The sequence below is a fragment of the Chaetodon trifascialis genome, chromosome 2, assembly GCF_039877785.1.
Source record: "Chaetodon trifascialis isolate fChaTrf1 chromosome 2, fChaTrf1.hap1, whole genome shotgun sequence".
Taxonomy (NCBI): domain Eukaryota; kingdom Metazoa; phylum Chordata; class Actinopteri; order Chaetodontiformes; family Chaetodontidae; genus Chaetodon; species Chaetodon trifascialis.
Window position 1 is genome coordinate 20,186,245 of NC_092057.1, and position 13,860 is coordinate 20,200,104.

Genomic DNA, 13,860 nt, shown 5'->3' on the forward strand with positions numbered 1-13,860 from the left:
CATTGATGTCTTTGTCTGGTTAAACACAGGTTATATAACAGTGATTTGTGTTTACGTCCTTTTGCGATTACTGCAACCTTAATTTGTCAAGTAATTCCGATTAAGCGCTTGTTGTTGACCTGCAAGTCACAGATAATCTAGAGCAGCAGATTGATTAGTCTATTTTGATATGACTTGATTTTATCTTTCAGTCTTTTTTTTTTTTCAAACAAAAATATTAAACATTTGCTGGCTCCAGCTTCTCAAACGTGAGGATTTCCTGCTGTTTGTCATGTAAAGATGCCATGTAAAGAACTGACCTATATTTTGGTTTCTGACTGTTTTAAACAGGTAATTTAAAGGTCACTGGGTTCTGGGAAACTGAGAGGAACATTTTTCAGAGAGTTTTAGAGACTAATGAATTATTTGAAAATATACTTTCTGGGATGTCTGAGATGGCATGTTGGCATGTGACTATCTGCAGCACTTAAGTCCAACCTGAGATTTTCCGTGGGAAGCCTGTGTGTGTGTGATGCTGAATCAATCTGGAGTGTTACCTGTGTTCCAAAAAAAATCTCCCCTATTTGCAGTTTCTGATAAACATTCATTCCAAAAATAGACCAAACAGAGAAATGGCTGCTGCTGCTGCTACTGCTGCTGCCAAAACCACTTTGTACTTGTTGCACTGGACAGATTGAATGCCATCAGTCTCTGTAAATAAACAGAAAAGCATTAATAAATAACAAAGCAGTGTGGACTGAACGTGGCAGCGCCATGTCAGCCATATCCATATGACTGCACGGGGCCAGCTTTATGGATTCTTATTTCAAATCTCTTTGAGGTGTTATTGCCAATTAGACATAACTCTTTAGTTTCCATGGAAACCCTTTTTTCCCTTCTTTCTGGTCTGTCTCTCTTGCACATAAATACACATGTACACGCTCTCTCTCCACATGGTTTATTTTTAAAACCCCTTTCTTTTTAGTTTGGTGAGACAACGGGTAGGTGCTGCATTGTGTAGGGGGGATGTTGGGGTACAGTAATATAGGACCGAGCAAGTGTGGGCACAGGTCAGAGGTTAGGGGATTAATAAAGTGGGCACGCAGAGGGAGTGAGTGGGCTGAGAATAACTCACAGTCGGAGGAACATAATGTCCTCCGTGTAACAAGTGTGAATGAAAGAGAAGTTGCTTCTGTTGTGTTTGCCAATAAAGGCAGCAGTTTGATGATTCATGCACACAAAGTTTTACAATCAAATACGAGGTGGCACTTACACTTGAGAGATGAATCTGTGTTGCATACATATAGTACAATAACATAGAAATAATTAAAAATGAATACTGTAGAAAGATGAAAAAAGCCTTTGTTGCAGCCACACTATAAATGTCAAAGACTGGTGTCTAATAGAAAACCTCCTAATTAGCGAGTGTTAAGTCATGCAGCGGCACACGAAGCTGAGCGATGGGAAGGAAAGACCGTCCTCGCTGCCAGCACGGACCTCTGAAGACGGCACTGGCCTAGGTACTGGTGAGATAATAATGCCTTTTAGTGGCATACTTTGCTGGAGGCAGTTCTGTATTTCTGTCTCCATCAGGACCATCCATCACTTCTCCACAGCGCACATAGAAAAGCTTGAAAAAGCACACACACACACAGGCACACACTGTTCCTCCCAGAGCCAACCTCATTGAGGAGGTCAATGACAGAAATCACCACTGAAAGCCCTCATCACCATCATAATAACTCTTCCCTTCAGTCCTTTTTAAATTTGATAAGCAGATGATGGGAGCTATTTTCTGTAGGGCCCGGACGTCTCTGTGGGCCTGCTTCATGACTCCCCCTCAAATGCCATGAGAGCCAGTTTACTCATAAGCAGGCGGACGCCTCATTTCTCACTCTGAGAGCTGATCCAGGTCAACATGTTTTTAGAAAAGTAGGCCGAGGGGGCAATCACTCCCAGCAGCTGAATAAATTTAGTCTAAATAAAAACTGTATACAATGTTGCTCCATAGACCAGAAACAGCAACATGCCTTGTGCACCTCGTTGTTTTGTGTATTCTGTTCTGACTCCCAGTGTATGACTTCTCTTAGACACAGACTACTCGAACATTTATGAGGATTAGACAAACGCAACTCCTCTGTCTGAATAAGTGTTGCAAGCATTTCTTTAATTTCTGTCCAGACAGGCTTACATAACAAAAATATTCATCACAACATTAAGTACCAGAGTGAAGAGTTTCTGGTTGAAAGAGAAAGAAATGTGTGCTGACTTTTACAACCTTGATCACTGTGTTTTTGTGTGCTTCAAAAAAGTTACACCTAGTTTTTGTGCTTAGATTTATTTGTGAAGAGAAAAACTTTATTTTACATTCACAACATTTCTAAGTGCTGAAGAAAAAATTCCTAAATGGCTTACAAAACACAGTGTCATGTCGTTTGAAGCCGATAAGCTCCAGGATTCATCTGGTAGAATTATTTGTCGCTTTACATCTAACTTTTTAAGCTTGCCTGTGAATAATTTAGTTATTACTAAATAAAAATTGATAAGAGTTTAGCAACACACAATAGACTTTGTTCATGTGTGTAATAATATATAACTGAATGCAAAATTGATCAATTCATTAACTGTTAATAGCCCAGCTGTTCCAGGAAAATCTGTAACTGGAGTATAAATTTAGCATTTAAATTGTTCTTATAACTACATAACAGTGTATTTGATTGATTACTTGTTTATGTGCTGCTTATAAATGTTAAAGTGTTATCTATGACATGTGACAGATAAAAGCCTTGCAGCAGCTTCCTGTGGTAGACTGGTGGCTGTTAGCTTGTGGAAGATGGCTTGATAGAATCTCAGGTACTGCCAGTAAAAGCATCCAATAAACAAGATAACAACAACACCGATTTAGGTTACAGGGAACATATTTTTCCCATGTAAAGCTTTAATGTACGAGCTGAACGTGGCAAGCGGCTACAGCGCTTTAATAAAAACATGAAATATAGATTTGTAAAATGTGTGGGCTTGTTGATCTGACAGTGAGAAAGATGGTTCAAGCAGTTGAGTTCAGGAGGTTGCTCAAAGCAGGAATACTGGTCACGATCAATACCTGCCCTGGGTTAGGGGTAGGATAAAGGTTAGGAGTGCTGGATCAATTTTTGGCCTCTGCGCTGAGGTGACTGCTGATTGGGATTTAATTAATCATCTGTGATTGGTCTTATTAAGAGAAACTCTGTTACAGAGGGTTTTTTTTTTTTTTAACATCAAATATTTTCATGTTATTTCAAGTCCAGTAGCCAGAGTGATGCAGAGAGAGAGAGAGAATCGATTACACGTGATAATGCTTGTAACACGGACATAAAACCCACAATGCTAAAAGCAGAACACACGGATGGCACATGTCCTCACACGTCCACGAGCTCTCTGCGGGGGGGGGGGGGCACGATAAGAGGGATTTTAAGTGAAGGAAAATATAAGCTTTTCAGATAACTCAATCAAAACTTTAAAAGACCTCTACTGGAAATCACTGTGGTGCTGGAGTTTAATGGTGTGAGCAGTCATCTCCAGGGAGCCCGTTGGTTTGATGACTGAATGGATGTGAAGATTTTGAGGTCATTTTAAAGGACCAGACGTTCATTTCTTATGTTGTCAGATGATGTCAAGCACACTGGGTGACAACTTCAAGAGTGATTTCAGAAAGACCAGGATGAATTCAACCAGGATGAATTTGATAAAAGTTTGGCTTCTTTAACAAAAAGTCTAATATCCCTCTTAGTACAGTTCAGGAGTTATTTGATTTTTTCATGGTTCGATGTTTACCAGGGATTCATGGACTGTCAACCCTGAAAGACATCACCACCAATTTTTCTTAAATCTGCATTCATAGATTTTTTTTGACACTCGAGGGCACTGAAAAAGCAACATCGACTAGTACTGCTTAATGAAGTTGTTATGGAAAATCTGTAAGCAAGCAGTCCATTTAGACATCCAGATAGACACAGAGCAACATCAGCATTCATTTGCAGCTGTGTTTTTAGCCACCTGATGAATGCCAGAACAGTATTCATTCTCCTTCTATTTCTGGTTTTTGTCACCACCAGCTCCCAAAGTCTGAAACCTGACTCTTTGGCTGCTAAGTGCTCAATTACGTTCACCATTAGGTTGCTGAGGCTGGGCAGGAAGTGTACATGCACAGTGGGTTTATCAGTGCTTACCATTGGAAACAGGAATGATGGAAAACAGTAAAACTCTGAAAGCCAAAACAATGAGTGTAAGACGCTAAAACTCTCCATAGAGCTGAGAGGAAGTGCAAGTTTAGGTGATAATTCTCTGTGCGTTTATCTGTACGAGCAACACATTTCAGACTACACCCAGTCACTGATCCATTGTTGGTACATATATAGACTTACAATAGATCCTAAAAGCTTCCACAATGGGATGAAAAAATGTCTGCTAACAATCCCACAATGCAATGAATTGAGTTTTAAAGATGAAGAGATTTTAGTGATGTGACACTACACTGATCGGTGATTGATACTACAGGCAGCAGTGAACAAGTTGTTTCAGATGAGAGAGCGTGACACAAGCTGGAGTTTTGAAGGTGCTCCTGGTGACACCAGTGTGTGGTGACCTCATTTCTCTGTCTCTATGAGTTACTGAAAAGCAGTTTTATTTTCAAAACTAGCAAAAACAGAAAAAAGTGGAGCTCTGACAATATTAGAAAATATTACAGTTAGGAGCATGAAGTCACTTTAATACGGTCATTAAAACTTTTACCTTCCTGTTTGTGGTAAACCGTGTCAGCTGAACCTACATTTCCATGGATACTGGCTCTACTCTCCCATTATAGCAACTGCTGCCAGAAAAGCTGAACATAGCTACAATATGCATGTGACACACAGGGGAAGACAAAAATATCTCCCCTTAATTGTCATGTTACTTGCCAAAAATGTTTAATTATACTCCTGCGCCTTCAAGGTTCATTTGGTAGTGTTTCATGACAAAATGTAGGCTTACAAAACTGTAATTAATCATCAGGAACTTTGGACATGTCCCATGTTGTTTACACGCCCAGGTGCGCATGTACACAAACACACACACACACACACACACACACACACACACACACACACACACACACACACACACACACACACACACACACACACACACAGTAAATTCCGCCTCAGCACTCAATTCTCACCAATCAAAAAACAAGTGACGGCGTGAAGTCCACTTAGAAATACAAACCATCTTTTTGTATGTTTGTCAATGTTGCTGGTCTGTGTGTGTGTGTGTGTGTGTGTGTGTGTGTGTGTGCGTGCGCAGAGGATGAGAAGACAGATAGAGAGAGAGAGAAAAAATTAGAATGTGAGCATGTGTATGTTTGTCCTCTGTCTTGTACTGTACATTCACACACGCACGCACACACGCACGCACACACATACTCTGTGGAGACAACAGGCCCCCTCTTGTGGCTTGTTCAAACACTGAAATCCCCACTGAAAAACTGTCTCAGCACTTTGTCACCCGATGGGAATTAGCTCAGCTAATGATGACAGCACTTTTCAGAGTCACACATGCTCACAGGAGTTTGGTACAGAAAGTAGAGCTATTGAATAACCTCGTTATTGTTAGCATGTTGCCCTGATTTTACACTCCATTTCACTGTTTTTCGTCAATATAATACACAAACGTAACCCCTTTACATGTAGCTTACCCCCCTCTTTTGATTACTCTTCAGTACCTTTGAGGTCTGACTGTATCATATCGGTCTGACTGAAATATTCAAACCAAAACTCCATGTCCATCAAATAAAAATCATCCAGATTCTAGATGCCTTATGCATAATTTTATACTCCATGTTTGATATCCGCTGAAACTTCACTACTAGAATTCAGCATAAAGGTCTTTTGGAAGTGTCTGTCTGCACTGCATGAGGTTTTAATATCTTGCTCACCAATGGGCTGCTACTGGTTCAGGGGTTTAACATTGCCCCCACTACCACTGTCAAACTATTCAGTCTTTGCACTCACCTTATTGTTAATCCATTAGTACTGAAATGTTCTGTCTTGCTTTTGCCCATTAACCCCTGAAGGTAATGTAGAAATTACACCAACCACCAACAGTGCCATTAAAACCGACATATTACCAGTAACTGTTTCTGTGCTGCGATTAGCCTGGTATGAATCTAGTATTAATAACAGAGAGGGTATATAGGATTGCAAGCGCCCAAAATTTGAATGTGCCATCTCGACCTTTAAGGTCTTGGGTTTTGTTTGATAAAGACCTTGAAGGTCAGAATGTTGTCGTTTTCTTTTCAGTGCTCCAGTATGATCCAGGTGTTACCTTTATATCACCCCTTTATGTATTTGTTTTGAGGTATGATTTTAGTCTGATGTTGGAAATTTGTCTGCAACAGTAAAACCTCTTAAAATTTTCTTTGGTGCAAGGAAGAAAGACACAAAAGGGACAAACACCTGTCAATTCAGCACCATTGGCGGTCAGTGAATTAACTACTGCAGGGAGAGTGTGTATTTTTGGAATGGGCATTTCGGACAAATGGACTTTCAGTCCAGTGGGATATTTTTCATACTGTTGGGGTTAAAGAATAATGGGCTGTTGGAACAAAGGCACAGCACCTGCCCATATCTGCTCCACTCCTGCATCTCTCCTCTTTGTGGGCTGCACTGTCAGAGTAACCATCTGTGCAGCAAGCCCACCGCCATCCGTAAGACACCTGTCAGGAGCAGTCAGTGCTATGTTTCACTTTCTAAAGATGATGATATTTGATCAGTCACCACACTGGGCCAATGTGAGAACCAATGAATGTTTGTTTCCTGATAAATGACAGCCTCTGAAGCCTCCATGACCAGTGCACTGTTTCCATCGTGGTGAGAAGAAGCCAAGCTTTCACTGAAGGATCTTCTCTTGGAAATAAAACATGCAGCACTGTTTCAGCTTCTTCTGTGTGAAAATGGAGACTTTGGAACACACTCTTAAGGTAGACTGTCATATATAGTTTTAGATATTTCAATGTGAACCTTGTCATAGACACCTAATGCTGGAGGCTTCACTCTATGTAACAGTTAAATTTTTCACTGTCACAGTTTTCTGCTCACAGGTATAAAGATATCCCATCAAAAATGGTGTGTGTTTCAGTCAACAGGATTTTTGAGTAACTGTTCCCACAAAACCTCCTTGAAAGATATTAAATTGTTAGCCACATGGAGGAGTGACTCATTGAGTTCTGTCTGTAGTACGAACAGCTCAAAATGTGCTTTTAAAGATTTACATTAGCTGTAGCTGTTTGCTGTTGTTCTGCTTATGGGCAAAAGACATCTAAAGAATTAACTGTTAATCTCCAAGAGCCTGCCTAATCATAGCTAATAAGATTTCACTTGTTTTAATGATAGTTGTTATTCATATTATGGTAATGAACTGTGTCTAGAGCCCACCGAGACCCTCCTGGGAAATAAGGCTGCACCAGTTCTATTCAAAGTAAATCAATCAAAGGCTATTTTCGTGCTTAAATGCCTGAGAATACCCAGCCACACACCACTGGTGACAGATTCAGCATTGCCAACATGCCGCCCCCTGGTGAGGACTACTACTGCCAGCTGTTCCAGCCCAACACCTTCGACCCCTCCCGCTGCAGCTCCTGCCTGCGGCCGGATCATATGCACCTCAGCAGCACCGCCACTGCTGCTGCTGCTTCACAACAGGAAGGTCCACTACAGTGGGTACGTACATGAATCATTCAATAGTTTTTTGAAATAATCTGGACTTGTATGTATCAAACTTCTCTGGAGTCATCTCACCATTGACAAGTTACTTATGCTATTCATGTTTTACAGACCCTCAGTTGTAATGGTAGCTTATATATAGACCAGCAGACCAGTACACACCTGTTTTGCAGGGATAGAAAACTAATGATTCTTTTGTTGTCAATGCAATTTGATGCCTTTGTTTTATTTTGTGACCTCGCCTGAACCTGTGCGTTGATCAGCCATCATGTCCTTTCAGTCTGTCTCCATCCAAGAGGAAATACATTCCTGCTGTCTGACTGCTGCACAATTTAAGAGTACAGATGCACTCATTGTGATCGGCAAATTTGTAACATTAGCATATGAAAATCCTGCCATTCCCTCAGACACTGGATATGTAGTCATGTCAGAGATGACTACAGTATACACAAGCAAAGCCTCATTTCAACCATGTCAATACAGGATTTAATATTATTAATGTGCCACAGAGGATCATGAAAAGACTCCTCAAACTGATCACCACAGTATTAATATGTGAGTGTAATGAGTGTGACAAGCGTTGGTATTCTTCATGAAACAGCCTTAAATCCTAATAATTCTGCTGTTTTAGCGTAAAACCACCGACCACGTTATTAAACTGCAGGACTCTGAGCAGATCACTAGATGCTAATAGCTAATTGGGCATTAATTCTGAGTGGATGAAGGTTGTCTTGAGATAACAAAAAATGTCCACTCATTATTTTGTGATTCATGCAGTTTGAGGCACCAAAAGAACTTTTTATGATGATCGATCACAGGCCATCTTATCCAGTTAAAATTGATAATGGCAGCTGATTTACAATCCAAATTCATATCTTTCTGAAACAATGGTTCCTTGATTTCAGACTGAGGTATTTCAGACAAAAACAGCTTCTGATTTCTAGCACTGTGGGACTGTGGATTTGTTGGCTGAAATGACACCTAGAACTAACTCGCTAGCATAAACTGATGTTCATGCTCAAACACTTTGAGTTCATTGTTAATCTTAATTATGCTGAAAGGAGTTAAAGTGAAGGATTTTACTGTTGTTTTCAAAAATTTAACTGAGCAACAGCCAAGTTTAGGTGACCATTGCTCATAGTTAAACATTTATGATTCCAGGCTCATCAAGATTGCACATAACATATTAAGATTAAAATCTATTATGAGAATATGAATAAACAGGGTCAAGTGCTTTTTAAAAACTTAAAAGCTACCATTCAATACAACAGGCGTGATAGTGAAACTGTTCCAGGCTGATGTGATGATGTCAGCAAGTGAAACTCCTGTGGAGGTGGGAGAAGGATAATAAAACAAGGAGGCATTTGATTCTGTATCATTAATTAATGAAAGCGCATTAGAATCCTTGGGGAATGGGCTGTAATTTGATAGGCCCAGATGACACATGTAAACCTCACAGAACACCGTCCCACTTCAGTTAAACTATACAGAGGAATAAAGTCAAGAAAGTTATTTTTCAAAGTTATTACTGCAATGCAGACTTTATTTTGATCTGGAAACAAAAGACGACCCTTCGCATTCTTTAGACATGCACCCAGTCAAGAGATCAAAATGATTAAAATGAGCGAAACTTCTACTGTCTGCCTCTTGAGGTGAGGTAGAAGGGGACGAGGGATCAAGATAAGGGTGAGAAAGAAGATGAGTGGGCGGTTCTGGTAATGTAAAAGCAGTAGAGCAATGAAATAATGATGAGCATGACCAGAGACTAGCTTAAGTTACGTCCTGTGCAGTCAAAGTGTTGGCTTAGCTCGAACGAATGGAGAGAAGGAAGGAGGGAAGGAGGAGAGCTGCTGAAAGGCTTGACAGCAGATTTGGCTGAAGGACAGCGAGAAGTCACAGTGAGTGAAATATGTCTTACCATTTTGACTTGGACTGTTAGATTGCAATATATTAGTGTCGACAGGGTAAATTTATGTTGTTTTGTGTTGTTTGCAACTGAGGGATAGAAGACATCAGCTATCAGGTAGTTGCTGTGGGTTTTTTTTCAGGGCCATAATGTAATGTAAGATTTCTCCATAATATAAAACATTATTAAAAGTGATAGCATCAAAACATGCTCTTCATCAAAACAAGGTCTAATTTATAGGGCAAATTCAATTTCTTTTGTTTGACATACTCTGATGTCAGACCAGTTTGATTCTGAGTTTTCCAGATGCTTAAAAATGTGTTTCTGTGTCCCACAAACCAGGAGGCAGATGATGATAATCGCGCTCTGTCTGAAGTGACCACAAGTGCCAGTAGTGATGATGTCAGCGGTCGATGGACCTACGAGTGGAGTCTGGTCCACAGTCTGAGTCCTGAGTGGGAACTTAATATCTGTGACACTGACATACAATCCAGGTGACTGTATCCTGTATCCTGATTTTAGAAACCACCTTTTTTTTTTTTTTCTTTTTGCCCAGAACAGTGTGCCTGAGCAGTGAGCACTTGCTGAAGATACCATGAAATAACACTCTCACACAGAAGGCCACTTAAAGACGGGTTTGTCTCTGACTGAGCTGCTTAACATTAGCTTTTAAGGACCTAACTTAGTTTGAGTATACATAAACAATTAAGCTTAGAGCTGCAATAATCAATATTTTTATGTTAACAGTGGACATGTGTAACTTCGCTCTGATAAACCCACTGTGTGTTACCTGCCCAGCACCAAACAACATTTTAGATGCCCTAAATTCAGTTGCCGGAAGAAACAGATGCGTGAATGTTTTGCTCTTCAGTATCCAAATATCATGTAATGTTTTGTGTAAAAGCTGCACACATTACGTTCACATCTACCAATAAAGCTGCTTTGTGGTGCCTTGTATTAAAGGATTTCAGAGTCTAATGTCCATGAGTGTTGTTCTTTGGATGGACTGGTCACTCAGTGGTATTCACACAAGTTTGTGTTTTCAGTTTTAAATTTAATTTGGGCAAACAGAGCAAATCTAATGGATCTTAATTGTGCTCTTTTCAGTTGCAGCTGTATGCTTTCAATGAAGGTTAATCAGATTGGGTGCATTTGTACAGAAAATGTTGCTTTGTGTGGCTCAAAAAAAAAAACAAAAAACTCTTTTCATCATTGCATCCTCACATAAAACCTGATGATTGTGACAATATTTTTGTGAAGATACAGAATGTAGATTAACTTCACTTAAATGCATTTATTGTAATGACAGACATATTTGAAGTAAAGATAACTACATTATATAAGCATCGATTAAAATACCCTTATTCTTGTGTTAACGTGGAACACTTTGTGCACTCCCTGCCATTAAAGTAGACTGAGCTGCACAAAAGAAGCCATGCCTGTGATTTCACCTACGACTGGAAATGTGTTGTAATTTACACACTAGGTAACTGTTAAAGAGTAACCAGCGCTCCACTATCATCTTTCAAACTCTGTATAACCTTTGTTGGCCTTCTCCATAATCACCAAGCTTAACTGACAGTTCAGCATACATTGTTTAGAATTGACAACTTCATGTTTGCAGCATCCTAATCTGTGTATCAGTGCTGATCTTGTACTGCCCTCCTCCAGCTCTTCAAATCAGTGGGACCATCCAGAGAGGAGCAGATCCCTCAGCCCAGAGAGGGTCTGTGTGGCCCAAAGAGATATGACCCGGCTGGACCCTTCTCCCCACCGCAGCACTGAAAGCTCCTGGATGGATGAGAGGAGGGCTAGAGACAGGTCCCGCCGGCCATCAGGTACAGTCACAGATGCAAACCGCACCATGAAACTTAATGTGGTCTCGATCTTGAGCTGGACTTGGTCTCATGCTACCTTACAGGCTGCAGTTTAGGGTAATGACCTCAGGCTTGTATGATTTTCAGAGTCCAGAGGAGACAGGGAACAAGAGAGTGGCTATTTCTCTCCAGACAGAAGAGGTGATGGTGAGCAGATGGAGGAAGTCAGCAAACGGCGGTATCGTTACTTCGAAAGGGGGCATCCACTTCCCAGCAACTATGTTCTTGAGCCCAAAGCGTGCGTTCCCTATAGGAATGTGAACCTCGGTGTGCCATCGCAGAGGAGGAACCTGGAGACATATTTGCAGGAAGCTTGGAGAAGTGAATCCCCAGAGAGATACACGTACCACTCCAACTTTAGACGGGGAACAAATTCAGAGAGGAATTCACCAACGCGTCACAGTTCTGTGAGCCCAGACCGCTACAAGTTAACTGAGTCTCCTGTGGGACCCCAGCGAAGGAGCTCCCTCTCTAGGAGTCAGGCTCGGTCTCACGCCTCATCTCATGGCTCTCCTCAGCTTCCATCAAATGGTCCTTCTCAGCATACATCTGGCAGGTCCAGTCCATCTCGCAGGAGGAGGTCCATTGCCTCACCCTCCAGGACCACCCCGTCTCACAGGCACACAGATTCTTTCCCATTACAGAACGGTGGATATGATGCTCAAAAGGGATGCAGCCAAGAGACGAGGAGTTCATCACGAGCTTCAAACAAACACAGCTTGGACTCTGAAAAACTCTACAGGAATCTGGAATCTATCTCCCGCCGTGGATCCTTGGCCATCCAGCAAGACCTATACGGGAGATCTCAAGCATCTCCTCAAACCACAACAGCTGCCAACAGCTCGGCCAACACTTGCAACAGCCATGAAGTATCACCGCACAGGAATGGCTACAGTACACACAGCCACACCCCACAAAGAGAGGCCTACTCCAGAGATAGTAGACTCAGTCCTTCTCAAGGCTCCTGGCAGGGGTCGTGTCACTCTTTACTCAGCCTCCCACCTTCTCGTGGTTCATCAACATCAAGACGAGGTGTGGACTCTCAGGTACTGGGTAGTTTACTGTCACATGCTGCAGTCACAGAAACCGACAAGGGCAACGAGGGGAATAATACAGTCAGAAGCAGGAGCAACATGAGGCGAGGCATGGAGGCCTTACTGACCTCTGAATCCAAGAAGGCTGCAGTGGAAGTGGAGGAGGTACGTATATCAGGTATTACTTATTTTTAGCCAAGGTAGCATCATAGCTCCATGGACGACACTCTGGTCAACTACTTTGGTCGAGACTGAAATATCTAAACAACTATTGGATGGATGGTACAGACATTCATGGTTCCCAGAGGATGAAGCCAACTGACATTGGTGAGTGCCTGGCTTTTCTCTAATGCCACCACGAGGTAAGCATCCCTGGACCAGAGTGAAATGTTTCCACAACAAGGATAAATTGTAATAGCTTTGTAATAGCTCTTCTTTTCCTCTGACTTCTCATCTAGCACCATCATCAGGTCAAAAATTGTATTCATCCAGTGCAATTGTTTTAATTTAATTTTAATTGTTTGGTGCTAATTTGTAAATGCTCACATTATAAAATAAGTTGGTGTACACAGACATCAGCATGTTAGCATTATTGTTGTGAACAATGCAGTTAATGTTGAGAAAATGTTTGCATGCCAGCATTAGTATTTAGCTCAGGGTACCAGTGTGCATATAATTGCAGCCTCATGGAGCCACAAGCTGCACACTTTCAGTCTTATTATGTTCTCTCTCTCTCTCTCTCTCTCCGTACCTCATATCACATAATAAATCTTTATAAATTTGAGGTGGGGATGACCATAGACGACTACATTGTCCTGGCTGATATTCCAAAGATTCTGCTGGAATCAGAGGAGGAGTTACCAGGTTTTAAGAGGAGGAACCAGAGTCCCAGCCCATGCAGGGACCAGAAGCTTAGGACTTACAGGTTGGTGTTACCATATATGGTTTCATGGTTGATTCATGGATAGCCATCACAGAATCCCACAAGCATGCATCTATTCTGTATTCCTAATGTATGCATTTCTTTAAAGTGTTCCATTGGCAGCTGGAAGATTAGGGGCAAAACTAGTGTAGCGAGTAGAAAAGACTTTGAAGATGTCTTTTGATCTGATCATATATAATCACCTCAGTTATGGCCAAAGAAAAGATTAGATGTCTGTGAGATGCGGAGGTATGTTAAAGGTCAGAAAGAAGAAAGGGATGTAAACTGTGCATATTTTATGTCAATAATTATATTTATGTATTAGTAAAAGACTGAAATATGTGTTTGTTCAACTCACTTTCTCTACTTTGATCTGTTTCTGAAGGTATCAAGATGAAATAGA